The sequence below is a fragment of the Dendrobium catenatum genome, unplaced genomic scaffold (assembly GCF_001605985.2).
Source record: "Dendrobium catenatum unplaced genomic scaffold, ASM160598v2 original_scaffold_236387, whole genome shotgun sequence".
In the NCBI taxonomy this organism is placed as follows: domain Eukaryota; kingdom Viridiplantae; phylum Streptophyta; class Magnoliopsida; order Asparagales; family Orchidaceae; genus Dendrobium; species Dendrobium catenatum.
The window spans coordinates 316,047-331,078 of NW_021554795.1; the positions used below are offsets into that span (position 1 = coordinate 316,047).

Sequence of the window (15,032 nt, forward strand, 5' to 3'; positions counted from 1 at the left end):
CTTGTCTTTCTTCTGGAGTTTCTCGTCCGTGGAAGGGTCGGTAGAGGTAAGGAGTTTGCTTTTGGTTGTGGTTCTCTGCCAGCTTCAGGAGGAAGCAAAAGGAGGTAGGTTCTCTGCCTTGCCGGGGTGGCAAAAAGGAGTTTCTTGTGAGGGCTTCTCCGCCTAGCTGTGGGGGCTAAAGGAGAGTCACGTTTGGTAGTGCAATACTTGGAGGGTGCCTCCAAGGAGTGGACGTAGGTCTAGTCGACCGAACCACTATAAATCTTGTGTTCTTATTTTTTCCGCACTTTTAAATTCCGCATTTTGTTTTTTGTGGTGTGATTTGGTTTGAGAATTTATTTCTTTGTCTTATGAATTTTTTAAAATACCAATTCACCCCCCCCCTCTTGGTTAGCTTGGGACTAAGTTCATAGGTCTTAACATCCCGAACGAACTTTAAATCGAGTCGGCTTGTTGTCAAGTAAAGCAAATATCTAATTATTCTCCTAAATTTCTTTTGATCAATAGATTTTTCCTTAGGGTCCTTATCCAACTTAACTGAGGAACTCAGAGATGTACTAACAGATTTAGCATTATCTATTTTAAACTTTTTAAGGATGTCCTTAATATATTTTGACTGACTAAGAAATATATCCACCTCAATTTGCTTAATGTTAAAGCCTAAAAAGTAACTCAAATCTCCCATTAGACTCATCTCAAATTCACTACTCATTATTTTTGAAAAATCATCACAAAGATTTTTATTTGTAGATCTAAAGATGATATCATCAACATAAATTTGTACAATGAGTATATCCTCTCCAAATTTCTTCAAAAAGAGAGTTGTGTCCACACTTTCTTTTTCAAAAGATCTCTCAAGTAGGAAGGTGCTCAACCTTTCATACCAAGCCCTAGGTGCCTATTTAAATCCGTATAATTCCTTTTTTAATTTAAAAATATGATTTGGATATTCAGAATTTTCAAAGCCTAGAGGTTGTTCCACATAAACATCCTCTTTAATCAACCCATTTAGAAATGCACTTTTAACATCCATTTGATACAATTTAAATCCTCTAAAATAGGTAAAGACTAACAAAATCCTAATTGCTTCAAGTCTAGCTACAGGGACAAAAGTCTCCTCAAAATCAATCACTTCAATCTGATTATACCCCTTAGCCACCAATATAGCCTTATTTCTAATGACTACTCTTGAGTCATTTATTTTGTTCTTGAATACTCACTTAGTTCAAAGTACACTTTGATCCTTTGGCCTTGCAGTTAATTCCCAAACTTTATTTCTTATAAATTGATTTAATGCTTCTTGCATAGCCAATATCCAAAATTCATCCGAAAGTGCTTGATCAATATTTGTGGGTTCTATCATTGAAATAAAGGCTAAATGATTGTCTTCTTTGTTCGCTCCACACCTAGTCATAACACCCTCACTAAGTTCTCCTATAATTAATTCTTTTGGGTGGTTTTTAGAAAATCTTAAATCTCTAGACATCGGGTTTTCTATCTCCAAATTTTAATTCAAATTTATCTTCTCAATCTTTTGGGAGTTATTCTCTATCTTATCCTCTTCAACAATCAGCTCTTTTAAAATTTCAGATCCATTAAATACAACATGTGTGGTCTCCATAATTACCAAAGTTCTTTTATTGAATACTCTATAAGATCTTCCAATACTTGAGTATCTTATAAAAATTCCTTCATCTGATTTTGGATCAAATTTTTCTAAGACAGATTTTCCATTGTTTTGTATGAACACCTTACATTCAAAAATATGCAAATATGACAAATTGGGTGTTCTCCCCTTTAGTAACTCATAGGATGTTTTTTTTCAAGTTTTATCTAACATTGACCATATTTAGAACATAACATACTATGCTAATTGCCTCAGCCCAAAAATATTTAAGAAGTGAATATTCGGTTAATATGGCTCGAGCAGCTTCTATTAAAGTTCTATTTTTTATTTTGACTATCCCATTATACTGAGGGGTTCTAAATACAGAAAAATTGTGATCAATCCCTTTCTCTTTATAAAAATCCTCAAATTTTTTATTTTCAAATTCTCCTCCATGATGACTTTGAATTGTCAAAATCTCACATCCTAGTTTCCTTTGAATCCAAGTCAAAAAATTTCTAAATTCCTCAAATGATTCATTCTTATGATATAAAAATCTAACCCATGTGAATCTAGAGAAATCATCCACAATTACAAATATGTATATTTTCCCTCCTAGACTTACAGTTCCAACTGGTCTAAAACTATCCATATGTAAAATCTCCAATGGTTTACTAGTTCTATGATCCTTATTGGACTGAAAAGAGGACTTTACCTATTTTCCTAATTGACATGCATTGCAAAGGTGATCCTTAGTAAAGTCTAGTTTTGATATACCTCTCACTAAGTTCTTTTGGGTTATTCTCCTAAGGTTTTTCATGCTAGAGTGATAAAGTCTCCTATGCCAAAGCTATGACTCATCAGAAATAGTTTTTAAACAAAAAGTAATAGGAGTTTTGATACAATTCAAATCTAGCATATATATATTATTTACACGTATACTATGCAAAATATCATTACCATTCAGGCTTAATATGCTGCTAGTAGGAAAAAAATTAACACAGTGTCCTTTATCACATAGCTGGCTAATACTTAATAGATTATGCTTTAAGCCTTCTATAAGTAGTACATTCTCAATAAAAAAGTTTTTAAGATTTCCAATCATACCTAACCCAACCACCTTCCTTTTGGTGTTACCTCCAAGTGTAACCCTGCCTCCACTCCTGGCTTCCAACGATATGAATTGTGCAATATCTCCAATCATATACTTTAAGAAACCACTATCCATGTACCATATGCACTCATGAGGTCTTATGTGAGAGCGATCCTATAAAATCATCAAATGCTAGACTTGGGAACCCAAAGAAGTCTGGGTTCACCTTTTGGTAACTTATAAATAGATGCATGTATGATATATCTATTTTTATGCATCTTAGGATTTCACACCAAGTGTGTTTTTTTATCTAAAGTATAGGTGTGTGCTATGTGTCCAAATATGTCATAATTAAAACATTTAACTCCATGAAATGGATTTCTCAATTTTCTATAATTGTTCAGTTTCCTGCTGAGTTTAAAAAATTTTGGATATAAAAAAGGATTTATAAAATCTTCAAGAGAGCTTTTATCTTCAATTTGTAAAAAGGTATTCATATCTTCCATTATACGATTTGTATAATTTATCCGATAATTTTTACTCTCAAATTCATCCTTAAAATCTTTAAATTCTTTTTTAAGTTTTGAATAGAATGATTTTAAGTTTTCATGGTTCTTATTCAAATCGTTGAACTCATCATGTAATTTTATGTGGTTGTTATCAATTAAAGCATGATCTTTCCTAAGGATCTCTTTTTCTCTTTGCAGTTCTTGTAACTCAAAGTTCAGACTAGCATGCATTTTTTTTAACTTCCTATATATAACATGTATACTTTCAGAGACTTCTAAAAGTTCATTATAAGTCAAATCACATACATCTTCATGATCTAACTGATCAAGATTATCGGCCATCAAGCATAGATTGGTGACTTCCTCTTCCTTTTTAGTCTTTGATGAGTCTAAAGCTGAGTTCACCCAGAAAGCTCTTCAGAATTTCTTCTTTCCCTTCTTCTCCATTATTTTCTCCTCTACCTTCTCCTTGCTAGGAGTTGCTTTGAGTTTTGGGCATTCTGACTTAATGTGTCAAGGTTTCCTGATCATAGCAAATCATAGCAAATAATATCATTTGAACTAACATTCCTATTAAACTTATCTCGATTCCATTGCTGGTGTCTCTTTTGCTTCCTCTTCAGAAAGCTTCTAACCTGTAAAGTCATCAGTGCAATGTCGTCTTCATTCTTAAGTTGTTATAGATCACTCTCCGACTCCTCCACTTTTAGTGCTATATTTTCTCCGTTCGTGGGTCACCTGCATCAATCTTTCTTTGACTTTGACTCAATCCTTGCTCGTAAGCAATTGGTGATCCAAGAAAATTGTCAATAAAGTAAACATTTAAATTTTTAGACTCTGATATAGTAGTAATTTTTGCATCATAAGCAGTAGGCAAACAACGGAGAATCTTATTTACCATTTTAGCATTTGTTAATTCTCTACCTAATGCATGCAAAGAAGTGACTATTTGTATGAATCTTGTATACATGTAAGAAATGGATTCATTAGGTTTCATGCGAAACAGTTCATAGTTATGTAACAAGATATTAAGTCTAGATTATTTAACTTCATTAGTCCCTTCATATGTTATACAAAGTCTATCCCATATGTCCTTTCCACTCTTGCAAGTGGAAACCCACATGCAGTCTTCTGAATTAAGCGCACAAAAGAAACTATTTAAATATTTAGCTTTTTGTTGTTCTAAGTCACATTCTTCTACAGTCCAATCTGCAAAGGGTGTCTCTACTCTAATGCCATCAACTAGTCTAGTTGGTTTTGTATACCCTTATTGTACTAAGATCCACATGCGATAATAAAGTGACTGTAAAACTATAGACATGCGTATTTTTCAAAAATCAAAAGGGATATTATCAAACAAAGGAGGTCTAGTGATTGAATATCCTTTAGGTGTGTTTCAGTTTTTGAATATAGCCATGTTCGTTAATTAAAAAGTATTCTAAACTTATGATTTTGAAACAAAGCTCTGATATCACTTGTTAAAACTTGTTAATTATGAATTAGGTTGTTAGACCTAAGCTTATGTCCCAATGGCTAACCAAGAGGGGGGGGGGGGGGAATTGGTAATTTTAAAAAAATTTCCTCTTAAACTCATTTAAATTTAAAGATTTTAAAAAATAATTTTATCAACCACAGATAAAAATAAAAATAGAAAGAAAATAAAAAGCTATGGAAAATAAAAAGCTATGGAAAATAAAAGACATAAGTTTTATAGTGGTTTGGTCAAACACGACCTACATCCACTCCCTGAAGTCACCCACTTCAGGTATTGCACTATTACAATAAATGTCTCTCCTTTTTTCCCCACAGCAAGGTGGAGAAGCCTTCATAAAAACTCTCTTCCACCACTACCCGATGAGGCAGAGAACTGTCATCCTTTTATACCCTCCAAGTGTCGGTAGAGAATCATCAGCTGTTCATACTCTCCATGTGTGGGAAGAGAGCCCTTCATCATTTTACACCCTCCAAGTGTAGGCAGAGAACCTTTGGCTGTTCACACTCCTCGAGTGTTCGCAGAGAACTGGATCTCCTTAAAAGATCTTCTCATAAGAAATCTAGAAGGACAAGAGAAAAGAGTGAAGTAATCACAAATAATAAATAGAGATCCTTACCTTTGAGTAACCAAGTTAACTCTTCACTCTCCAGTAGTAAGAACTCTTCTTCAAACACTCTCTCTCACTCTCTCCTTCAATTTCCCTTCAGTATGTATGAAGACCAAATGACAAAAAGATTTCATGACAATCTTAAGTGAACCGTTTATAAGAAAGACATGAAAAACCATCCAAAAACTGCAATTTTTCAAATATGTGCATTTATGATCGTCCCGTACGATCCAATATTGTACGTACGAACAGTGTAAAAAATGTTGCGTACGAATAATGTACATTAGTATGAACTACCTTAATACCCGATCATCGTCCCATATGAACATGGTTCATCCGATATGAATAGTTATTTTCAAGGTTCATTGGAACGAAAATACAGGACGGACCACAATTTCAAAGAATAGAGGACATTGTCCTGGGACAAATGGGTTAGTTCATCTGGATGAATAGTTTAAGAGCATAAGTCCAGAGGACATCATCTTGGGACGAATGGGTTAGTTCATCTAGATAAATTGTTCTAGAGCACAAGTTCAGAGGACATCATCTTGGGAAGAATATGTTAAATCATCGTGATGAATAGTTCAAAGCATAAGTCCAGAGGACATCATCCTAGGACGAATGGGTTAGTTTGTCTAGATGAATAGTTCAAGAGCACAAGTCCAGAGGACATCATCCTAGGATGAATGTATTAAATCGTCTGGATGAACACTACAAAACACAAGTCCATAGGAAATCATCCTAGGATGAATGGGTCAGAATCATCTAGATGATCAAAACTTAAAAAAAAATTTGCCCGCTCTATTCGTTCCATTGCTCTTTGGGAGTATAACTGACCAGATCATCCCGTACGAACATGGTTCATACTGTACGATCAGTATTATAAAATTGTGAATTTTAAAGCTCTATCCGGTGTATGTGTGCTAATTTACTCAATTACAATCACACACTCTCAAACTCAAATAAAAAAAAAATACAAACTCCAAGTTATAAAACATTATAAGTAGATCTTGATTTGAAGCCTTCAATAATCTTGAGTATGAATTCCTTGAAATGTTAGTGCACACAGGAGCAAAAACAAATCTTCCAAAATGCGTTAGGAGAAAATAATAATCAAAACAATAATATTTGGAATCATCAAAACATACAAGTTGCAAGAATATAAAACATTCAAAGCTAAGTAGCAACTCTTCTCAACACTATTTTTTGGATTTTTGTGTAATGTTTGGTGAAGGAATTTATTGTAATAGATTGATTATGTACGTATATGAAGATTTAAGTAGAAGTTTTATTATATTTAAAGTTGAAAATTCTTGTAATTTTAGATTTATGAAATAAATTTTTTATTTGAAGAAAAATATCTTATGCAAGCTCTCATATGTACGTGAAATTTTTAGAAATTTGATTGGAGATTAATTATTTACAATTAAAATATTATGAGTTTGCATAAGTATTTGATAATTGAATGTATTTTATATTGGATATATCATATATTGAGGCACATAAAATTGTCATTTTATGAAAATTATTTCGTTAAATTTAAGTGTTGGGAAGTCATATATCTTAAGGGAAATTTAAATGCTTCTTATTATTAAACATGTTCCATTAAATAATTGTGTTAGGAAAGTTTACCTATTATAACACCTAATATTTGTCTTATTTATTCGCAAATTCCATCATATAAAGGTGTTAGGAAAGCTTGTATATTAGGACACTTTATAAGTGTCGTTAAAGAGACTGTGCCATCAAATTTATATGTCATGAAAGTTAAGCTTTTAGGGCACATAAAGATGCCCTGAACCCTATGCAAATGGACACCTAAGTGACACCACTGTTTGATGTCCACATATGTCATGTTCCCTTATAGATACATATTATGGCACTTTACGGTGCCCTAATAACAATTATTTTTTATAGTGATATAAGGTAAGTGCATCTAAGATTGCTAATTCTGATTTTGGAATTGTTCATGTGAATAATAAGAATAAGAAGTTTTGTTTGTCTATGGTGGAAGAGTTTGGAGATGTTAGTTCTTTGGTCATTAAAAGTAGGCTTAATAATGATATTAAAGCTTTAGGCCCTACTAAGGTTCTTCTTGGGAATTTGAAACCTGAGGATGGAAGTAGGGAAAGGGTAGGGGTTATTCCCTTCATTGATGTTAATGTCATCTATTGCTTTCTAATATTGTAGGTGATTATGAAAGATGGAAACTTCTCTATAATTAAAAGAGTTTGTGAAGGAATATGAGGTATTTTTTATTAGGTTTTTGGAGACTAAATTATCATCTATAGAAAGAGTTAATGTAAATAAGTTCATTGGGGATGGTTGGAATTTTTTCATCTTCTAACTGTTGGTACTTTTGGTGGTATCCTAGTGTAATGGAGGACTGATATGGTAGCATTTTATATATTAGAATCTCCGAATATTTTAAATATAGGTGCGGGGTTAGTTTCTATGGTGTATTGATAAATGTAAATAATGTTATGTTTTATGTGTTAATTTTTTTGTGAAAATATATTATTTTAGTTGCATTTGTGTAGAAAAATATAGGAAATGTGCAAAATTTTAAAGCATGGTGCATCATCGCAACATCATACACAATGTTGCTACGGTGCCATCATTGACACCACTAGAGTGCTTAAATAAGGATAAGGTGACACCTAGTTTCTGTTTGACAACACTGCAATAATGGAGGAGATAATCCCACATAGCCTTATCTCTGCCTGCACATCACCATGGTGACAAATTCTAGTGCCGCCAAGTTAAGGGAGTGCCACATAGATGGCGTAATGCTCGGTCATCAACATCACTATAGTGCTTCAGTTGTAACCATTCTGGCCATGATCTTCCAGCAAAGTGTTGTATTGATTCATTAAACAACAGCCCCACATCAGCAAGCACTATAGTAGAGGAAACATTTCAATGCTGCAGCGTCAGTTCATTTTATGGGCGCTGTGGCATAAGTGCCTCGAGGCCTACAGTGCCATAATTTATTTTCTATATTTTTTTATAAATTAATGATTTCTAATGTTAGTAGAGGATTTTACTTACTTGTTTAATTTTATCCTTTATAGTGCTTCTATGATTTTTCCTTAGGACTGATAACTAAAGGAATTTAGAGAATGCTAGATACATTCCATTAGAGTGTTTGGCTCGTATTTATAGAAGTAATTCTATAATGCAAGGTGGAGTGTAAAGGAGTTCAGTGAACCTATCCGGTGATATCTTTTCTTCTGTAATTTTTTTTTTCATGTAATTAATTAAAATGAATTTGCTTCAGATGCTCTTCATGTCTAACTAAATTATCTAGCTTTGGATTGATGGTGTAAATAAAATATGGATTGCTAATCAATTCTAAACATCAATAATTACAAGATTTTTTTTAATATACTAGGTCTTCATTTAATTCACATAGTTTTCATATGTATAGTTAATTTTAGGTGGAATGTGGAGCCTAAAAATAGGAAAGTAGGCACAACCATGTAAGCTGGATTGGTATGATTCAAGCATAGACATAGTGCTTGCCGTGTATCAAATTTATAGAGATGAATTATCATGAGCGGGTTTTAACAGTACATGCTTTACTTACTCCCCTAAGATATTCATATGGTGACAAATTAGGAGTTTAGAGTGGTATAAAAGTTGGAAGGGTTAATTTGTCCTTTATCACTTCATACTTCACTAAGCAGTCAGTAATGCATATGATCTGAATAAAATCAATATAAATAAGATTCATTAAAAAAATATATTGTATTTATAGTCCATCAATCCAAAATAATTTATCCAATTAGTGTTTCATTTAATTCTTTTTGCATTTGAATTAAGTTATTGAATCACCACCAAAACTTATTTTAATTGAGTAGGGTACTTTTTAAATTTAAATTAAGTGAAAAATTTAAATATTCTTCCTCATTGGAATGATAATCTACTCTATCACTATATGACTTGTTTCAACACTTATACTTACATATATTAAGTGAGGTTTTTATAATATTTATTTCAAATAAAATCTAAGCATTATTTAGGGATCGATAGAGCCCTAAATTATTTTCATAATTCCTTTGGTTACTCCACTGCCCCAACATATTTTTGACACTATTGTTAGGGATAAATTTATTTTATTTACAAATTTAATATATTTTTGATTCAATTATATAATTAGTCATACTATATTCTTTTATTCTAGTTTATTGCTTGCATATCTATGGTTGTATGCTTACAAGACATAGAGGGGAGTCACATTTAATTTTTTATTCTGAAATTGAGATAATTGTTTCTAGAATTAGAACTACCAAAAAGACTTTTAAAATGACCGACCCTCTTCAAAACTTATAATATTCTAGACATCTTAAAGATTTTGCAATCTCTTTAGTAAATGGGATTCACCAAAGCATAAATAGACCCACCACCCATTAATTTAATTTTTATTTAAAACATGTAATCATCTAGATGATAAAAGGGGGAACTCCCATTAAAGATCCTAACCTACATTTAGCAGGTTTCTTCGAAATTTATGTAATATCTTAGTACAATGGTATTAGTGATGATGCAATTAGACTTAGATTGTTTCCATTTTTTTAAGAGAAAAGGTAAAAATATGGTTATATTTATTACCCATATGCTCTATTATCACATGGAATCAGTTGTCCCATAAATTTTAGAAAAGTTTTTCCCACCTTCTAAGGCTAACAAGCATAGAAATGACATTGCTTCTTTTAATCAGTTAGAAGGAGAATACATTTATGAGAGTTAGGAGAGATTCAAAGAGATGCTTCAAACGTGCCCTCACCATGCCTTACATAAATGGTTGATAATTTAAATTTTTTATAATGGATTGGCAGGATCCCTTAGAGCCATAATTGATGATGCAATTGGAGATTTTTTAATTTTAAAGCCTTTTAAAAATGATTATGAATTAATTGAAGAAATGGCAATAAATAATTTCTGGTTCCCTATTGATTGGGTAAATCCTATGAGAGTGGCAGGTGTCAATGAAAATGATTTTTTATCTATGTTAACAACATAAGTTCTAGCAATATCAAAGAAGTTGAGAACTTTAGGCTTAAATTTTGATTCATCATTATATTTGGAAGATAAAAGCTCAATAAAAGAAAATGATATCCAATGGAATAAAAATTTAAATTTAATTGGAAGACGAAACAATTACTATTCTAATACATATAATCTAGGTAGGAGGAATCCCCCAAATTTTAGTTGATCAAATAATTATAATGGAAATTAATGGAATTCTAGTTAAAATAACTAAGGAACAAATTTGAATAATCAAAATAAAGCTTATAATAATCAAAGACCAACATATCATCCTGAATTTAATCAAAGCAATTAGTATGGGACTTGAAAGATTTCACTAGAATATGTGATCTTATAATTGGGAACTCAATCATTAAACCAAGCTACTTCAATAAAAAAATTAGAAACACAATTAAGTTAGCTTGTAATTGCTATGTGTAGTAGACTCATTGGATCTTTTCCTAGTAACATTGAAGTTAATCCTAAAGAGAAGGAAATAGATACCAATGATACCCAACTTAAGAGTAGTAGTCATCCATCTTAGCCAAATGGAAAATTTGATTAAGTCTGGCCGAAGACTTAAAATTTAGCACTTCTTGGAGGCAACCCATTTATGTGTGATTTTAGTATCAGTCATATAAATGTTAATGTTTTATCATATTTTTTTCAACACATATTTTATGCATTTTTTTCACTCATATGAAAACATGCATTTGTAGTATTTATTTATATATTAGAAAATTCCTTTCATGCTTAAAATATTATTGTCCTCCAAATTTTTTTTTGTGTGTTTTTCAAGGAAAATACCATGAACATCTCCCAGAAAAACACACATACAATTACTTTCTGAACAAAAAATAAAAAAATTAGCAAAGGAAATAAATAACATAGGCAAATAAACATACATTAATTTCTTGTATATTCTTACCTTATTATCCTTAGGCATTGATAATAATAAGACCTAGTTTAGTCCTAAGTTTACTAAAAGTCTTAGTGTTAAGAGGTTTTATAAAAATATATGGCAGTTGCTTATCAATAGCTACATGATGCAATTCTATATCTCCCTTGGCTTCAAGATCTCTAATGAAATGATATCTAATATATATATATATATATATATAGCCAATAAGATATGTAAGAATTCTTTTAGCCACAATTATATGGAATTTTTTGGGATCGGGTTGAAATATAGAACATAGACAAACACTAAACATTATATTTGGTCTCCTTGAAATCAAATATAAAGTGATCCAATTATCCCCTATACTTTTTCTGATATATTGACTTTCCACTTACATTCTTGTCTGATTGAATGTTTGATCTCATTGGTGTATTTACTGCTTTAGAACCTTCCATATTAAATTTATGTAAAATTTCCTTAATATGTTTGGACTGACTAAAAAATGCACCATCATCCCTTTACTTCACATTATATCCAAGAAAATAAGTTAGCTCCCTCATTTTACTCATTTTTAACTCTTTACTCATAGTTTCTAAAAATTTATTACATATGTCACTTTTTATTGATCCAAATAATATATCATCGACATATATTTTAATAATGAGCAAAACATCTCCTATTTTCTTTTGAATTTGAGTGTTACAACACTACCCTTAATAAATGTTCTATCTTGAAGAATTTTATTAGGCTTTTCATACCATGCCCTAGGTGCTTGCTTCAAACCATATAATGCCTTTTTCAATCTATACACTTGGTTGGAAAAAAGGAATTTTCAAATCCAGTGGGTTTCTTTATATATACATCTTCCTTATTAATTCCACTTAGAAAGGAACTTATAACATCCATCTAATTTAAATTGAAGGCTTTAAAGCATTAAAAAAATATTATAGGAGTTTAATGGCTTCTAGTCTAACTATAGGGGAAAATATCTCCTCAAACTTAATGCCTTTAATTTAATTACACCCCTTAGCTGGTAATTTGGCCATATTTCTAACCACTATTTTATAATCATTCATCTTATTTTTGAATACCAACTTTGTAGCTACTACACTCTAGTCCTTTTTTTTTTTTTTGAGAAAATGCAAAGTTGCATTAGAATAAAGGAGATAACGACTTAATACAAACTAGGAATTAAAAAAACTAAAAGATCCTTGATCAAGAGAAAAAGGATCCTTATTAAAAGCAATTTTGTTATTATTAAACCTATTAATTTGAAATTGAACCCACTGTTTCCTATTTTGAAGCGGTTGAGATGCAGGGGATACCAATAATTTGAAACAACTCGAGGGTTGGTTAGTATCCCAGAGTTCCCATGCAGTTAAAGAATAGGATCCAGTAACAATCCCATAAGAAAATATGGTAAGCTTAAAAAACAAAAATGCCAAAAGAAAAAAATAGCTAATCAAAATAAAATAATAAAAAAGATAAGACAATCTAAAACACCTATGAAAAACAATAGTAGGTGTTTTAGATGTCTTTTCCAAATATCCATTCTGTAATACCACATAATAAAAATGGAAAATTCTTTTATAAGAATTTTAAACTTAATGTCTCTTACAGCTTTGTAGCTTGTACTGAAATGTTCGGGTCTCATAAACCTTGAAATGTTTGAGAAGAACATTTATAATCGTTCTTCGTTCTTTGATCAGTAATCCTCCTTCTACTTTGATCTTTCACCGGTCCTAGCTCTTATAGTTCTTTGAATAGCTTGTGTTTGGAGCCTGAAGAAACTAGCTCCAACGAAGAACCTTTTTTATTTTTCACTAAAACAATTTTTTTTAACTTCAAACTGATTGTGTAAGAAGGAGAGGTGGTATTAGAAAGGCCATCTCTTATTGTATCATTATTAGCAAATATACCTGAATTATTTGCAACCTTAGAAGGAGTTAAAATTAAAATCTGCTCCTTCTCAAACTTCTCCTTAACAGTCTCCATCGTTTGAGGGATTTGAATTTCCAAATTTCCAACTATACCCGATTGGCTTTTAGCAATTTGTTCAACTGGATTTGTTGGAGTAAAATCCGACTATAGCTCATCAACTACCTTATCTGCCTTCATGCTTTGTGGAAATTCAAAATTTGAATTTTGAAATTCCGAATTTTCAGCCAATTTGTGTTGAACTTCGGTAGAATCTATCACCACGGATTGGTTGAATTCAAAATTTGTATTATGAGCTATAACCGGCTCAACCAACAAATTTGAATTTTGGCTAACTGCAACTTAATCTTCTTCCATGAATTCAGCAGATTTTTCTCCTGAATTATGGTTTTTCTTCAAGGGACAGTGCTCTGAATTCCGGCAAACTGGTTGAAAATCTGCTCCATGATTTGAATGAGAATCCTTCTTGATACTTTTAGTCTTTGTTGCGGATCTATGGTTTATGATTTTGATGTAGCAAACATTCCTTATTTCTCTATGATTGCCTTATGTGCTAGCGTTTCAAGTTCACACGATCAGACTACAATTTGGAACCAGCTCATGATTGGGTAGACTAGGTCTGAGTCAGTTTGTAATCTTTTTCTTTTCTTGAGTCTGTTGTATTTGATGTGGGACATAATGATTTGTAACTTGGAAGATTTCGTGTTATTCCCTAAAAGATTTCTATTTTTGGTAATATAGGCCGGGACGATATTTATATCGGCCTGGACGATATGTCAAACATCAGAAACCTTAATTAGGGCATCCTCATTAAGGCAGCCGTCATAAATATATCGGCCTGGACGATATTCTTAATTCAGAAACAATCAGCCGCCATAATCAGTTTTGGTATTCTTTATTTTAGGAAATCGGCCAGGACGATATTTATATTATCTCGGACGATCTAACTCAATCATACCTAAATTGATCTTGTATTATTTTGAAATCATTAATGGCTGATTGATACGATATCGATATTATTATTGGCCTTGGCGATTATGGTCATACATCATGAACACTTAATTAGGGCATCCTCACTAAAGGCAGCCGAAATAAATAATCGGAGACTGGAGATGATATTCTCAATATCAGAACGAAATCAGTCCGCCATAAGAATCAGTTTTGGTATTCTTTATTTTAGGGAAACGGCCAGGAGATATTTATAGTCATGCGCGCGGCACGGATCTAACTTCTAATCAGTACTAACATTGATCTGGTATCGTGATTGGTTAAATCATTAATGGGACTTGATTGATAGATCACAATCATCAATGCGGAACGTATCTTACTATGACGCGGCCAAGACGTAGCTGCTAATGACCGATTTGTACTCTTCAATGCTTAGCACCAAATCAGTGTGTATGATCAGGACATGATAAAATCAAGTTTTAAACCTAATCGTACCGGATGATCGTGAGATCGGCAGGACTGATTATATCCAATTATTCTTTTCTGATCGTTTCCATAATCGGTCTTTCATGCCGTTGAGCTGAATTAGAAGCTAATCGCTTAGTACGATTAGAATCTGCCTTGTACGATTCACATTGTTCTGCAACGCATTAATGAGTCTCTAACGTGGTGATGCATACTATGTGGTTAGACTCTTCTTAAGCTATGGCAAGAAACTTTGTATATGTGTCTTGTGGGCAAGAGCCATTGATTAGCTCTCGTTTTCTTAGTGGGGATAATCTTGACAGAGAGAGCTTGAAAGGTAGAGAGAATGTGGTTGAGAGGAGAAGAATCTTGTGGGCGGGTTAGAACTACAAGGCGAGTGTTGGAGGGGATTCCACTACGGTTTGCTCCGGCGAATTCT

The 15,032-nt window shown here is 32.3% G+C and overlaps 1 non-coding gene across 1 annotated transcript; it reads right to left on the reverse strand.

Moving 5' to 3' along the window:
- Positions 1 to 10,000: 10,000 nt before the first annotated feature.
- On the reverse strand, positions 10,001 to 10,107 carry LOC114578957. The gene has a single exon (XR_003699855.1). It is a non-coding gene; the product is annotated as a small nucleolar RNA R71 (small nucleolar RNA).
- Positions 10,108 to 15,032: the final 4,925 nt, after the last annotated feature.